Raw genomic sequence first — 15,423 nt, 5'->3', positions numbered from 1 at the left:
CCAGAGTCTCTATGGTCTGTCTCCCTCTCTGATTTCTTCTTGTTTTATTTTTCCCTCCCTTCCCCTATGATACCTGTTTTGGTATGTGAGTGGAATTATTTGATAATTGTCTTTTTCTGATTGATTTATTTCACTTAGCATAATACCCTCTAGTTCCATCCATGTCATTGCAAATGGCAAGATTTCTTTCTTTCTTTCTTTCTTTCTTTTTTTTATGGCTGAGTAGTAGTCCATTGTATATAAATACCACCGCTTCTTCATCCATTCATCTGTCAATGGACATCTGGACATCTGGGCTGTTTCCATAGTTTGGCTATTGAGGACATTGCTGCTATAAACATTGGGGTGCAGGTGCCCCTTCTGATCACTACATCTGTATCTTTGGGGTAAATACCTAGTAGTGCAATTGCTGGATCATAGGGTGGCCCTATTTTCAACTTTTTGGAGGACCCTCCACACTGTTTTCCAGAGTGGTTGCACCAGCTTGCATTCCCACTGGCAGTGTAAGAGTGTTCCCCTTTCTCCACATCCTCGCCAATATTTGTTGTTTCCTGACTTGTTAATTTTAGCCATTCTGACCTGTGTGAGATGGTATCTCATTGTGGTCTTGATTTGTAGTTCCCTGTTGCTGAGTAATGTTGAGCGTTTTTTTCATGTGTCTGTTGGCCACGTCTATGTCTTTTTTGGAGAAATGTCTCGCATCTCACATTCTTAACCTGCACTGTAGCGCAGCCAGTCCTGTGAGGGGCTGCTTCCCTGCCATGCTGCCCCTCTCTGCCTGGAGCTGGTCCACATTTGGGGATAAGCAGTCAGAACCTGCTCAGGAACTCCAGCACCTGCTGGTAGCCGAGCTCTGCTTGCCCACATTTGTACCCTTAGAGCAAAAGGTCCTGTTTATCCTCACTCAAACACCCTAACCAAATGAACCCCAAGAGCAAGCTGGAAGGGTAAAAGGAGTCACAAGATGGCAACATGTGGCTAAAGGTTTCGGAAAAGGTGGGATGGCAAGGTGCCTTGCGAGCAGGAGGGGAGAGATGTGGGGTTGCTGCTGGTTGTTTTCATGGTGTCCCAGGTATCTCTCACATCAGCTGAAAGCTCTTCTGATCCATTGACCACATGCTGGCCATAGTAAAAATCCCACTCCTTTGCCCTCCTAAAGGGATAAATCATATGGTCCCATCCCTTTTGAATGTCTTGGTGTCTGAAGGATTTGACCCTCTGAGTGACTTATGGAATTTGACTTTTGAGAGTCTAGAGGGCACATGAGTAGTGCAGGTGCTAAGTGAAGGTAACAAAAGCAAAAAAAAAAAATATGCCACTTATTCATTCATCCATTTGTTCATCTAATGCATATTGGTTGTATAGCACTATGTGCTCTTGGGTTACAGCAGGGAACATGGCAGATGAGGACCTCATTCTCGTGGAACTGGCATTCCAGGATGATGCGAGAGAGATAATAAGTAGGCCAATAATAAATTATAGTGGTAAGTGTAATAAGGAAACTATCCCATCAAGATGTGATAGAGAATACCTGAGGGCAGGGGTGCATGGTTCCTGTAGAACACCCACAATGTTCATCAGCGGCCTCGGAAGGGAGAGAGTGAAATGATTCTCAGTAAACTGTGAGAGTGTCCTTTTGTTGGGTGTGTATATGTGATAATTTAGCCTAAGATCACTTAGACCTTTAGCCTAAGTTTTTATTATCCTTAAATTTGTCTCACTTAATGGTAGGGAGGACTCCTGGGGTCGATTTACATGTGGGCCTTTCAGAGAATGGAAGGAGATCGAAGAAGCATCAGAGTCCCATTCAGAGGGAGAAGAAAGCAGGGATCAGCCACGATTATGTCCTATGCCCCCATTCCCCTGCCTCAGAGCCCAGCTGGATGAACTGCTGTCTGAGCTTTCTGCGGAGAGACTATAGACTTCTATCACTGAGGACTCGAAGAGACACAGGGCCACAAGCCGTTCTGATTGTGTATGGCTGTATGGCTGTGCGTCCAGTATAATAAATGCTCAACCATGCTAATTATCATACTACTTTTTAAATGACAAAATATGAGACAGAATTGGGGAGAGCATTCCATTCAAAAGTGGCCAGTGTGGAGGTTCCTGGGCATCTGGAAGGCCTGAAGCTCTGGGAGGGTCCAGGGCCTCTTCACACTGTGCAGACATCAGCCTTCTCACAGGAAAGCCACTCTAAGAAGACAAGACAGGATGGCATCCAGGGGCAGGATGGGGGCCTTCCCCGAAGGTGGGAAGAGGAAGAAAAGAAGCTATAGGAGGAAAGGAAAGAGGAGCTTCCTTTTCCTTTCAGTCCTTTGTTGTTGTTTTTTTATTTTAATTTTTTTTAGAGAGATTGAGAGCGAGTGTGAGTAGGGGAGGGGCAGAGGGAGAGGGAGATAGAGAATCTCAAGCAGGCTTTATACTCAGCACGTAGCCAGATGTGGGCCTCTAACCTGTGACCTTGAGATTGCTACCCTGAGATCACAGCCCTAAGATCATGACCTGAGCCAAATCAAGAGTCAGATGCTTAACCACCTGAGCCACCCCATGCCTTCCTTTCAATCCTTCCTATTCATCAGTAAGCTGAAAGCAGAGTGCTGGTAGGACACGTGCAAAGCAAAATGGGAAATAAAAACAATTGTGTTAGTTTTGTGCAGTATCCTACTGCTCAGTAAGAAGGAGGTACATAGGCGTACACAAGCTATGAAATACAAACTGCATAACCTCAGTGATTCTACATGAGTTAAATGCTTTATTTTTGTATATAAAACAGGCATTGTGCAATATAGAGATCACGGTAAAATCCATGCTAATAATAATGTTAATTTTTTTTTTATCTGGAATGCTCTATAGCAAATAAAAAACACCTTGGTGAACAGAGACCACAGATGAAATGAACAAGGTTTATATTTTACTACTTTCAAAGGCATTGTTTTTTCTCTGCTTTTTAAGTGACATTTTCATCTTGTACTGGGGCCCACAAATTAGGGAACTGGCCCTGGCAGGGAGTCTATGTACATGTTGCAGGTTTAAAAAAATTTGTCTGTGTCACCATCTTTGGACCCCAGGGGAACCCTCGGACCCTTTCTCACCTCCTCCCACCCAGGAAAGAGATGCTCGACCTCCTGATGGAGCAAAGATGCAGTGGCGCTGGGTTGTCAGAGGGACCCTCAATGGGGAAACAGCCTCCCCCCTTTGTTTATCTTTCCTTTCCTCAAGAATGGGAACATCTAGAGGGCTAAGATGAAGGTGCCATTCACCCTCAGCCAGATTTTCACTAAGGCTCTAGATCTCTCTGTAGCCTGCAAAAAAACCTGGCTCCTCCTAGCTCATCTGAAGACCATCTGGGGGCTTGTGGCCAAAGACAGTTATCAAGAATATAATTTTTTCCCACGTGTGTATTTGTATGGATAGGTGTCTGTGTGAATCTCCTTTAAGGCTTATCTCAGTAGTGGAGGCTCAAAGATGTGAGGTTCTGAGTTGGGACCCTCAGCCAGCACCTCGGTGCCAACCGTGGGGTCAGCTCTCAGAATCCATCTCCCTCCTGGGAGTCTGTGGGGTGGGCTGCGGGAATGGTAAGGGACTGGGGGTGGGGGTGGGGCAGCACTGGAAGGATGGCCCTGCCCCGGAGAGCGCCTCCTCCCCTTTTATTCCCCCTCCAGCCCCCCTCCAGGCAGGCAGGATGTGGGGACGTGAGCTGCCCTACTGCTAACAAGTGAGTGAGGACAGGGGAATCAATCACTGCCGCCAGCTGGGTGACACCACCGCAGGCCTCCTGTCAGCACCCTGGCCTCCCTCCTACCTGGGCCTGGCAGTGGGGAGTCTGGAGGGTCCTAAGCCAGTGAGATGTGTGCCAAGGCAGGCCCTTTCCAAGGCTGCAAACTGCTCCCAGGGGTTGAGCACACTGGGGGTTTGTTTGCGCTGCTTTGCCTACTCCAAAGAATCAACCTCAGCAAACAAACCCTTACAGAAGACCGAGCTCCTGGGAGAGAAAGGAGCTGGTTAGAAATGCAGCACCTCGGCTTCATTCCAACTGGCCCTTGCAGGTTTATCTTTCTATGGTGCCATTTTTTGGTCAATGGGAAATCAAGGACTATTAATTCAATGTCTATTATGTACCTGTTCTGTAAAAGAAGAGGCTATTCCAGGAGATGAGAGAGACCAAGAGAAGAAAACCCAGGGAACATTTGAGTGGCGGGAAAGTTTAGCCAGCATTTAAGAAAATGAATAGTACAATTAGTTAGAAAGGATAAGGGGTTCTGGAGCTTGGACTTTAATTTCTTGGGCAAATGGGAACCATGAAAAGTTTTTTGGCCGCAGTCAGTTGCTTTTGAGGTATGACATCCATGCGGTAAACTTCATCCTTTTTGGCATTCTGACATTTGCAAATGCATATAGTCATGTAAATACCACCGCAACCAAGCTACAGAACATTCTCATCATTCCACAAAATTTTCTTGTCTTTTTGCAGGAAACCCTTCCCCCATACCAGCCCCTTATAAGCACTAATGTGTTTTCTGTCTTTGTAGTTTTTCCTTTTCCAGATTGTCTTATACATGGAATCATACAACAAGTAGCTTCCTGAGTCCAGCTTCTCTTACCTGGAATACCACACCTGAGATTCATCCAGGTTTTTGTAAGTCAATAGTTTGTTCCTTTTTTTGCTCACCATTATTCTGTTGTGTAGACGTGACACAAGGAGTTCAGCCACTCATCAATTGAAGGACTTCTGGGTTATTTCCATGTTGTGGTGGTTATGCATAGACTCACTAACAGCAGTCGTGCACAGGTTTTTGTGTGAACGAATTTTCAGTTCATTTGGGCAAATGTAAGAGTAAGATTGCTATGTCAAATATAGTGTGTATTTATCTTTATTTAAAAGACAACCTTGCCAAACTATTTTCCAAAGTAGCTGTAATATCTTGGTTTCTCCCCAGCAGAGTATGGGAGTTCCAGTTATCGTGCATCCTCACCAGCACTTGGTATTGCATTTTTATTTTTAAGTCTTCAAATAGGTACATTAAAGGTTGTGGTTTTAAAGTGCATTTCCCTAATGACTAATGCTGTCTTTCCATGGGTTCATTTGCCTTTCGTATATGTTCAGGTGAAAGATCTGTTCAAGTCCATTCAAGTGACATGATCATAGTTTTGCAGGAGGAAGATTGTCCTGGGAGCAGGGCACAGCCTTGCTGCAGGACCAGTGTGCCTGCATCTCCCATGAGCTTGTTAGGAATGCAGCACCTTGGCTGCATTCCTACAGGATCTCCGGTTGGCTTGTATGCATGTTAAACTTTGAGAAGTGCTACTGTATAAGAATAATTGGAGGACAGGAAAAAAAATGTAGAGATTAATTGTTGTAATACAGAGAAGTGAGAGAGGCTGAGCAATCAGAAGGTCAAGGAAGTAAGAGTCTACGTATCTCCTGCTGACCTGCTCCGGAAACCCAGCTCAGAGTTTGAGTTCCTGGGTTGCACTGCTGGATGTAGGCCCATGTGCTAGCAGTGAGGGCCTTCACAGGGAAGCATTCCCTGGAAGGGCCAGACACCCCCATTAGGGCCTCCAGTCACAGCTGGTGGGACCAGAGCGTAGGGAAACTTGTAAGGCCAAACGGCAGTTATTCCAGCCAATACCAACAGTGCCTGTGTGTCGGCACATGGATAAGGCTCTGCCCTCCGCCGAAAGTTCATGGTCTAGATGAGGGGACAGACACAGTTGCTGCCCAGTAGGGATGAGTGTCACAACAGAGATCCCTATAAAGTTCTGTGGAGTCTCACCCTCAGCACAGCCCCGCGAGGTGGGGACTGTTATGAGCCTCATTTTATGGGAAAGTATCTACAGGCATAGGGGATTCAGGAACTCACCCTAGCTCTCATAGCCCAATTCCCACTTGGTCTGGCTCCAAAGCTTGTGTTCTTAACTGACCATGCGCTAATGAGCCAGGGGCTGTGCAAGAGAACCCTGCGGAGAATGATGCAGAAACCAGTGTTCCTGGCCCAAACAGCTCCCAGTCCTTGACTCAGCCCTAACTTCGCCCAGAAGGAGGGAAGACGTTGAACAGATGCCTAGACAAAGCCTTCTAGATCCCCATGGAAGATTCAGGCGTAGGCTGGAGGCACAGGGCTTCCTTGTTTGCTGCCGAGCTGCCCTCCTTGGTCAAGCCTCTATGGTCATCCTCTGCTCCCGCCACCACCTTTCACTGCAGGCAGAGCTGCACAGTGTCAGAAGCTTGGCTCTCCTAAGATCCCACATAACTGTGGATTTCTCCTCTATCTAAGGAGATAAAGCCAAAGACAGGCTTTTGCTATTTCTCAGCCTCCCCTGACAGCATGGAGGCCTGTGCATTGTAAAGATTTCCAAATAGCAGCTCTGCTATAGTTTTTGAAAGTAAACCTGGCAATGTGGGTGGACGTGACCCTCAGGATATCTTTGTAAAGGCCTCATGCCCCCTTGACCCATTAGTTGAACTTTGTAAGCTCCCTGAGTGCAAGGACAGAAATCCCTTTAGGTTCCTCTCTCAGTGCTTTCACGCTGTGCCCGCCTAAGACAGACGTGCGAGGAATGTTGGCTGTGCTGACCACCTTAGGGTGCTGGAGCGTGGGGAGGCTGTGGTTCAGAGGAGTGAGGCGCACAGCCTCTGGAGCCAGGCTGCCAGGCTGAAACTTTTTTTTTTTTTTTAAGATTTGGTTTATTTATTCATGAGAGAGAGAGAGAGAAAGAGAGAGAGAGGAGCAGAGACATAGGCAGAGAGAGAGAAACAGGCTTCATGCAGGGAGCCTGATGTGGGATTTGATCCTGAGACTCCAGGATCACACCCTGAGCCAAAGGCAGGTGCTCAACCGCCGAGCCACCCAGGTGTCCCAGCCAGGCTGAATCTTGTCCTTGCCCTTTACTAGCTGTGTGATGTTAGGCAAGTAACTTAACGTCTCTGGGCCTGAATTGTTCCTCTTAAGATGCAGAGTCCCTCCCTCTTAGAGATGTTGTGAGGCTTAAATGAGTTGTTACAAGTAAAGTCCCTAGAAAAGGAGCCCATGGTAAGCACAAATAATAAGCGTAGTGGAAGCCAGCCGTCTTTGGAATTAGACCTGGTTTGAAATTTCAGCTCTGTTCCTTTCTTTGTTTATAATTTCAAGCAGATTACTGAGCCTGAATTTTAGCCTCGACCTCTGAAAAATGAGGACAAGAGCTTCATGGGAGGTTGAGAGAGAGGATGAAAAGCTGGCCCAGTACCTTCCCGGAGTAAGACTGTGGCAATCACTTGGGTTCTTGTTTCATTCTCTGCCTGAATGGAGGGTGAGAAGTCATGGCCACTCTCTTGTTGGCCTGGTGAGGTGCCCTTAGCTCCGTCCAGGATGGAATCATGATGCGACTGGGGGTTGTGGGCAACTAGGCAGCCGGGCCGTCCAGAGAGAACCTAACACTCCTAGGGCAGAGCTCGCAAGACCAATTCAGTGGGAGGCCTGGAGAAAGACGAGCAAGATAACTCTGCCCCAGAAAGTAAATGCAGTAATTGTGGCAGCTGCACAACCCCGAGGGAGCAGCCGAGAGAAGGCTGGATGGATGCCGGGTGGCCTCCCTGCCGTGGTCACCCAGCACCTCTGTGCATCTCTGCCCTTGGCAATCTGCTGGCAGCAGCTCACTCACTACCCGTTTCCATGTTTTTCAGGCTCCATACAGACAAATCTGTGCCCTTTGCAGAGCTCATGGACAAAGTCAGAGAGTTCCAGGAAAGTGGAGTCCAGAATAAGGATGAGGAGATAAGAGCAAACATCTGGCAAAGATCAGTGGAGAAACCCTGACTCTTGGTGTAAATACCGCCCAGGGTGGCCAAGGACACGGTCTCCCGGGTTGTTGTGCAGTTGGCCATGGGTGGGTGGTCTGATGAGGCCTCTTACCACCTTAGTCTTCTGATGCACTGCCACTGTCACCATAGCAGTGGGGTCCTATCACCCTTCTGGAGACAGTCATTGGAAGCCCCTGAAGGCAGGGTGTATGGGACTGAGGGGGTGGGAGCTGACTCCAGAGAGGCGGGCAGGGCGGGATCCAAGAGGGTCTGGACGGCAGAGCCAAGAAACCCGCCTTGCATTCTGGGGGCGACAGTCAGCCGGTGATGGACCTGAAGCAGGGAAGCTGAATGATTTGATGGCTGTTTTAGAAACTCCTTTCATGGCTGTGTGGAGGATAAGCTTCTCGAGAAGATAAAACATTGGCTTTTTTTTTTTCTTAAATATGCTATGTATTCTAAGCAAAGCCTAAATCACCGACTTTGCTTTTTTCCATGTAGTTTTTATTTGATCTTTTTAAAAAGTTTACAGGAAACTTTTATTATCATAAGCCTTTGATGGTGCCACCATGTGAAACAGGCAGAGAGAAATAAAGCAAAAAAAAAAAAGAAAGAAAGAAGAAAGAAAAAGAAAGAAAGAAAGAAAGAAAGAAAGAAAGAAAGAAAGAAAGAAAGAAAAGAAAAGAAAAGAAAAGAAAGCAACCTTGCCAAACTCATAAGTGGGTTGGGGCACAACCAGGAAGGATTTCACACAGTCTGGATTCTCAGGATTGTGCTCTCAGGAGATCCTGTGGCCATCCACCCACGCCACCAGGTTCACACTTACCCTCCTAAAAAGTGACTTGGGACTTGAGCACACCCAAGCTCTGGAAATGTGGCTCTGAGTCCAAGTCTCACATTAGACATTTGCAGATCGCTGCCTCAGTTTCCTTCTGTGTCCCTGGGTTCCCGTTGTTCATGTTTCTCAGGGAGTCTCCTCCCAGTTCCTTCACTGTATTATAAGTGTAAACACAGTACCAAAGTTGGCCCTCAGCCCAGTGTGGGTCCTCAGGAAATGTGAGTGGTAAACAACTGTTGAACAGAGAAGTCGGTGCTGACTGCCTTCTCCTCTGGGACTGCCAGTGCAGGTCTCCCTTTACCATGAAAATTGGCCTCAGCCCCATGAGTCTGGCAGCAGCGTCATAACTGGCTCAGAGCTGAGGTTCTGCTTTGAGGTCCACCCACAGCTTCTGTGTCCAGAACACACCCAACAGGAAAGATCTGTATATAAGGGATGTTCATGAAACTGCATTTATGGTGTACCGTGGATTTCACAGAAATGCTTCTGTAATTTGAAGTGGAAAATGGTGTGCCATATGCCACTTGAACTAACCGGTCTCGAGCTCTATCCGTGGTATTCCTGCAGGTAACCTAATGCATCGCTGTGCTTTATACAAAAGGCTTCTGATTTTTGCAATGACAAGCAGATGTGCCTCTGGACAGTCTTGTACAGAATATGCTGCAATCCTGTATCGTACTTCGCTTCCAGTCTATACCTCATGCACCTACCCTTGAGGCCTCGGAGGAAAGAAAAGCAGGTGAAAACCCTCAGGTCACACAAGTAAACAAAGTTTGAGGTTTTTAAACAGTATGTTGCTGGACTCAAATTGGACTTTAGGCTAAGGGGAATGAGCAGTGCCTTTAACCACAACCCGAGGCTTCCAAAGAAAAGTAAGGCGGGCTTGAAAGGAATCAAGCTGCAGGCAGGTTAGGACTTTTCCCAAAAAGAAAAAAAAAAAAAGGAAATCTGTAGTTTTTGAAGCAACAACTAGTGACATATTCCCAGTTAGTTTAATAAAAGCACGTTTAAACCAATCTCAGAGACAGGCTTAAAACACATCCTCACCAGAAAGCAGAGATGGGCGTGGGGAAAGGTGGAGGTCACTTGATTTTCCCTCACAGAATTCAGTGTGGCCCCAACAGGATACAGCATTTCCCTGGTTCTGAATAAAGCCCTGAGCAGCACAGCTGGTGCCATATTTCACGATGACGCCATCTGGGCTCTGTTCTTAATGCTCAACACCCTCATTTTCTCTAAATGAAACACTAACCTGGAACCAGACAGAGTTTACAGGAAGACTCACAGTCTGCTCAGTCCTCAGTGGGAGGGGGTGGCAAATAGTGACTACAGGTGGCAAAAATCCGGGTGGGAGAAACACCCTCATGTGTACCTTTCAGAAGTCTGAATGTCACATCCATATTATACTACAAGCCTCTCCTCTATCTTGAATTTTTAAAAGCCTCTGAGGCCATCTTTATATTTCCAACCTGTCACTCACGTGTTTTGTTTCACTATCGGATGTATCTCTATTATTAAATGGTCATTTCTTAGCTTCGTTTCAATTTTTCCATTTTACCCCAAGCCCCCTTCTCCAGGCCAGGCAAGGACCCCAAATCATCAATTATTATCTCAGGGAATTCTGGAAAAGCTTAGAATAATATCCCTTACGATCACTTTCTAGAATCAACATTTAACAGCAAGTCTGAATATTTCTTCCTTTTGCCACAAGAAAAAATTAATTCACTGGAGAAATCACGTTGCCGATGAAACTGCAAAGAGTGCACAAAGTCAAATGTCCCCCATAAATCTTACAGCTGGAGAAATGAGAACAGCTTCCCTAAAAAGGGATGAGGCTAAAGGGAATTGTGTTATCATGTTGAGCCATGTTTATAAGATTCAAGTTTAGGGTGAACATAGTGATCAGGATAAAACCAGCTTGCTAACTTTGTTTTTACATGTATTTGAAAAAGTCAAATAAAGAAAAACTAAAAATTTAGAGAGGGCTGGAAGAGTGTTTTTTTTTTTTTTAAAGAATGGTTTTCTTTGCCCAAATTTCTAATAGTTAGAACTTATTAAGTTGTGAAATTGATGTCTGAAAAGTTACATGTTAGTTTAAATCAGGCTTGATTTGTGCAATGTCTTTACCAACTTTTTATAAGTACCTGTTCTTCCCCCCATTTATCATTGTATCATAGGCATTTTTCCATGTTATAATCTTCTTTCCTAATTAGCTTTTAATTTAGACATTAATATTCCCAACCACTAAATGTACAATACATTTATTATTCTTTTTGGTTTCTTCTAATTTCTATTATAAATAGTGCTGTAATGAACATTTTTAGGGACTTTAGCTTATACCTCTAGAAATAGAAATAATAATGGATTAAATAGTATGTACATCTACATGTGTCTGGATATAGTTTGCTATATAGTTTTTCAAGAAGATTATACGTAGTTATCCAGTCATTAGTAATGAATGAGAAACTTGTTCTTATCAGGGTATTAAGATGGAAAATTTGCTCATTAACAGCAAGGTCATTTACCTGGAAGCTTTAAAATTTTTAGGAAGTCAAACACGGCCATCTTTGTCTCTGCTTTCTTAAACTGCTTTTTGCTTAGAAAGTTGTAACCTTTCTCCTTCAAGAGCATTGGATTTGCAAATGTAGGGAGGGCAGGATGCTGGCTGAAGCTGCACCCCAGAATAACTACATCAAAACATCTGGAACTGGATCCTGGGGCCCAGGTGATTGCTATGTGCATCCAAGTCTACCATTGGGATAGAAGGTGAGGATCAAAGTCTGCTTTGAAAGGGCCAAATAAGAAAAGGTATTTGAGGGACATAGAGGCAACAGCTTCCCTTTCGTGAAGTTTGATAGAAGACCAAGAGATGAGGAAGGTGGCTTGAAGAAGCAGCAGTGTCAAAGAAAGGTACTTTTAACAAGAACCAGGTGAGCTGCATATGTTTGAAGGCAGAGGAAGGATTCCATGGAAAGGGAGAGAATGATGTGAAAAGCTGAGAGAAAGATGAAGAAAGCAGGAATGACGGCAGGATGTTGTCCTAGGGAGAGGAGTCCGCATAAGTTAAAGGGAAATTATTCCTGCTGAAAGAGATGTGAAGGAGAGAGTGTGGGGGAAATGCAAGGACATTTTGAGGTGTGGAAGTTTGTGTCAGCTGGCCCTGATCTTTCTAGAGGTACAAGAAACTCCGGGGAGTGGGGTCAGAGCATTGAACCACTGTGGACAACCACTGCAGATGGAGAAGGCCAAAGAGGAAGTAAAAGCACCTCGTACTAGGTGCGGCCAATTTGGTCCACTGGTCAACAACATTCCTGATGAAAGTCCCTATTGAGAAGGGACAAAAAAACTAATGACTAAAATTAGGGTTGGAGATTATTAGCTCCCATCTATTGCATTATCCCTGCAAGTGTGTGCCTCTGAGCTGGCTGTATACATAGTGTCAGCCAGGGTTCAGTCAGAAAAGCCAAGCCACCATGCAACATATATAATGATATTTCTTAAAATGTGGGTTAGAACTGAAGCAGCCGTGGGACCTGGTGGAGAAGTCTTCCTAAGACTGTTGCCTCTGCACGTGGCATTGGGATTGAAGTCACTGTAGGGCAGCAAGGGATGAGAATGGGATATGTAGTGAGGGAGAGCAAAGGCAAACTGGAACTCCTGAGGACAGCTAGTGCCCACATTTGTGTCCCTGCTTCCGGCTATGAGGCTGTGGGTGACCTACAAAGGCAGCTGGTGCCCTTGTCAGGCCTGCATGAGTACCTAGCCCAGGACCTGAGGGAGATGGTGCCCCTTGTCAGCAAAGTAGGCCAGCAGAGGCCTGACGACACATGGGAGCTGCTGGGGTGCCTGGTGCCACCAGAGGCCTTGGGAGCATGGAAACAGCTGCCTCATTGTTGTCTGCCAACTGTCATCAGACCCAGACGGTAGGGAGGCAGTGAGTTCTGGGAAACTTGACTTCAGTGTGCTGACACCTTACAACCTTACCATATATACACAGTCCATGTTCCGAAGGTGTTTTTGTTTTTTTGTTTTTTTTTTTTTTTAGAGAGAGAATGGGGAAGGGGCAGAGGGAGGGAGAGAGAGAGAAAATCTCAAGCAGACTCTCCACTGAGTGCAGAGCCTGATGCAGGGCCTGATCTCAGAACCCTGCGATCTTGGCCTGAGCTGAAATCAAGAGTCCACTGACTTAGCAGACTGAGCCACCCAGGCGCTCCCAGAAGTGTTTTAAAGCCCTCCACAGGCCCATGCAGGAATCTGAGACATAAAGTAGACTGCAAGCAACATTTGGGTTTTATAAGAGCAGAAACACCAGCCCAAAGGTTATAATTTGGACCCAAAGTCACATCTGGGGTTTCCACTGGAATGATGACATTTAAAACTTACTCTTCTGCTCCGACCCAGGAGGAAAGGCCCCCTCTCCGCCGGCCGCGGCCTGCGCGCCAGCGAATCTCTTAGCAGCACCGCTTGGGTCATTGCAGCAGGGAGCTTGGGGCCCGGGGCATCCCCAGGGTTTTAAGAAATGTGGCCTTGAGTGAGCTGGCTCTCATCTCGGCCCCCTGGAGCCACCTGGGGGGAGGGGGTCTTGCACCGGCGCTCGCCCCTCTGCACGCGGGGGCATCGGGTGGGAGCAGCGGCCGCGCACCTGCAGCCCCGGCAGCGCCCCGGATCCCCCTACAGAGGCTCACGCAGCTGCGGTCCAGCGAGGTCCGGCTCGACCGCCCCGTGTGCGCATCGCGGCCTGGGGCCTCCTGCGGGCGGGGGCAGGCGGGCTGAGGAGCTAAGGCCCCCGGGTCTGGGGGGCCCCCGGGTCTGCTCTGGCGTGGGCCGGCCTGCTTCCACCACGTGGCCTAGCCCCCCGCAGGGAAGCTCAGGTGGCCCGGAGGGGGGACGCCTGGCCAGACGCACACCTCGTTACAACACACGTGCGACCAGGCTACGGTGCAGAGAGAGCCGTTTAATAGGGCCTGGGCTGGAAGGATTTCGGAAAATGTTCTTGGAACCGTTGAAAGGCTGGCTTCCCAAGGCCTTGCTCCAGCTCTCCGTTTCTTTCCTCCTCCTGGGCTGGCTTGTCCTTCTTCCCTCTTCTCTGTGCTTCATCCTCATTCCAGAAGGGTAAGCAGCCCCGTGTTTCCTGGGCCCAGGCCTGCGGTGGGAGCTGGGGCTACTGAGAAGACCGGGGCCAGAGCAGGGGCCAGGCTGTCGGTGGAGCTCTGCACCCAGAGAGAAGGCGGGGCTCCTGGTGGTCCTCTTTGTTCTTGAGTTCTCCATGCTCTGCCCAAATGTCCTCTTTCCATACCTTTTGCTGCCACTAGATTGTCTGAAGAAAGGGAGAGCCTGGAAGCTGCTATAAACCTTGAAGTCGTGCTCCTGATGGACATCTCTGGGCCCCATCTCCCGGGTAAAGAAATCATCCTCGGATGCCAAACTCTCTAACTTCCCGACTCCCCAGAGGCACCCAGAGTAAAGTTTCAGACACCTAATCACTGGCCGACTTTTAATTAAGGCCTCTCAGCTGTGCTGGCCTGTTAAAATTTCTGCAATTCTCTTAAAACACGAACACTTCACTTTCAAGGCTCTTTCCTGGTATTCACAGTTTTCTGGGCCTCTTGTGCTAGATTTTGCTTTTGCATTTACTTTCTCTCATGCCCACTCCATGCCAAAGCTTACAAGATGGCCAGAAAGTTCAACACAACTGGGCTCCCAGGCTGAGAGTCGAATTGATCGTCCACCCGTCCCCTGGTATCACACCTGTCCTCCCAACAGCAACCTCTGGTGCCCAGCCCCGCTACCCAACCACCCGAAGGTGCCAATTGCGAGGGAATTGGAAGCAGCTGTTAAGGGAGGGGCTTGAAAATGCTCACGTCATAGCACCAGATCGCCAAGAGGACACTGAGCAAAGTGTGAGAATCCTCTGAGGGTGAGGGTGAAAGTTAACAATCAGGTAAGAAGCCTTCGAAACTAGGTGCCGAGAGAGAGAGACTGTACAGTCTTTCGGAGCAGCACGTCGCTTATCTGCACTGCCTTCTGGGTGCTTGCAGCGGGACAGTTTGAGGATCTTGGGGGTTTGCTGTCAGCCTGGTAACCAGAATGCTGCCCTTATGTTATATAGCAAGTCAGAAAAGTGGGGGTTAGAGATCCCCCCAGATTGCTGGTCCCTGGACCAGCAACATCTGTGTCATCTGGGAGCTTGTTAGAAATGCTGGATCTCGGGCTCCATGCCTGGTCTGCGGAAACAGACTGCATTTTAACAAGATCCCCAGGTGATCTGCATGCACATGGCCATTCGTTGCAGTTTTATGGCTAATGAAGCCCTGTCATAAACATAAAACCCTCATCTGAGGAAGGCAGAGGGAACTGAGGATTTGAGGTGAGTGACTAATCTAAGGTCATATAGCTGAAACTAGATATTGCTTACCTTCTACTGGCTTGGAGTCCTTTCTCCGGTCTCTCTTTGTATTCTGGCAACAATCAAGAAAGAATCATGGTTCACAGGATACTTTTGTCGAGCTCTCACCTCATGCCAAACACTGCTCTAAGTAAGTTGTTAATCTCACTAGACTCATGAGGTGGGACTTTTAGTTTTCTCATTTTTCAGCCAGTGAAGTAGTGGAGGACCAGAAGCAACTAGTGTATTCCAGACTCTGTTTGAATTCCCCCCCTGGAAGTTGGGTTTTGGATTTCCCAGCAGTGACTGGGGAGCCTCAATGAACAAGAGGATGACCCATAAATGGGGACCTAGTAGTGAAGGCTTGGATAAGTCACTTCACCATCCCGCACCCAAAGTGCTGGCCCGCCTCAGCCC

General features: G+C 47.3%; 1 long non-coding RNA gene across 4 annotated transcripts in view; it reads left to right on the top strand.

The window, feature by feature from the left end:
* LOC140637944 (uncharacterized) overlaps positions 1 to 10,599 on the top strand; it is a 49,484-nt gene extending 38,885 nt beyond the window's left edge. For all 4 annotated transcript variants that reach the window (XR_012035065.1, XR_012035066.1, XR_012035064.1 and 1 more), the window contains 2 exons: positions 4,533 to 4,639; positions 7,667 to 10,599. This is a non-coding gene — a long non-coding RNA (uncharacterized lncRNA). The remainder of the gene's footprint in view (positions 1 to 4,532; positions 4,640 to 7,666) is intronic.
* Positions 10,600 to 15,423: the final 4,824 nt, after the last annotated feature.

The sequence above is a fragment of the Canis lupus genome, chromosome 8 (genome assembly GCF_048164855.1).
Source record: "Canis lupus baileyi chromosome 8, mCanLup2.hap1, whole genome shotgun sequence".
Classification (NCBI taxonomy): domain Eukaryota; kingdom Metazoa; phylum Chordata; class Mammalia; order Carnivora; family Canidae; genus Canis; species Canis lupus.
Note: the sequence above shows the minus strand (reverse complement) of the source record. Positions and strands in the feature narration are given on the sequence as shown.